We start from the raw sequence: 302 nt of genomic DNA, 5'->3' as shown, positions 1-302 counted from the left end.
ATCCTCAGTTTACACTTGTTTAGTACACCTGTAATGAAAAGAGATAGAGTATTTTCAATGCTAACATCAGCTAATGGGCCTCATTGACTATGAAGCAATGCAGACTAACACACTTTTCAGATTTCAGTCAGGAGTTGAAGGAGGCAATTAGCACTGAGAAAGGCCAGTCTTTTCGCAAGAAAGAAAGTCCATTAGCGCGACTTTGAGCGTTCTTAAAGGGTTTATGAAGGAGTGAAGTGTGATAGTTTGTCAAGAATTTATGGCGTGATGACAGAAATATTGGGTTTAATATGAATAGGAAA

Source organism: Penaeus monodon, chromosome 22 (assembly GCF_015228065.2).
Source record: "Penaeus monodon isolate SGIC_2016 chromosome 22, NSTDA_Pmon_1, whole genome shotgun sequence".
NCBI lineage: Eukaryota > Metazoa > Arthropoda > Malacostraca > Decapoda > Penaeidae > Penaeus > Penaeus monodon.
This window is presented reverse-complemented; position numbering follows the sequence as displayed.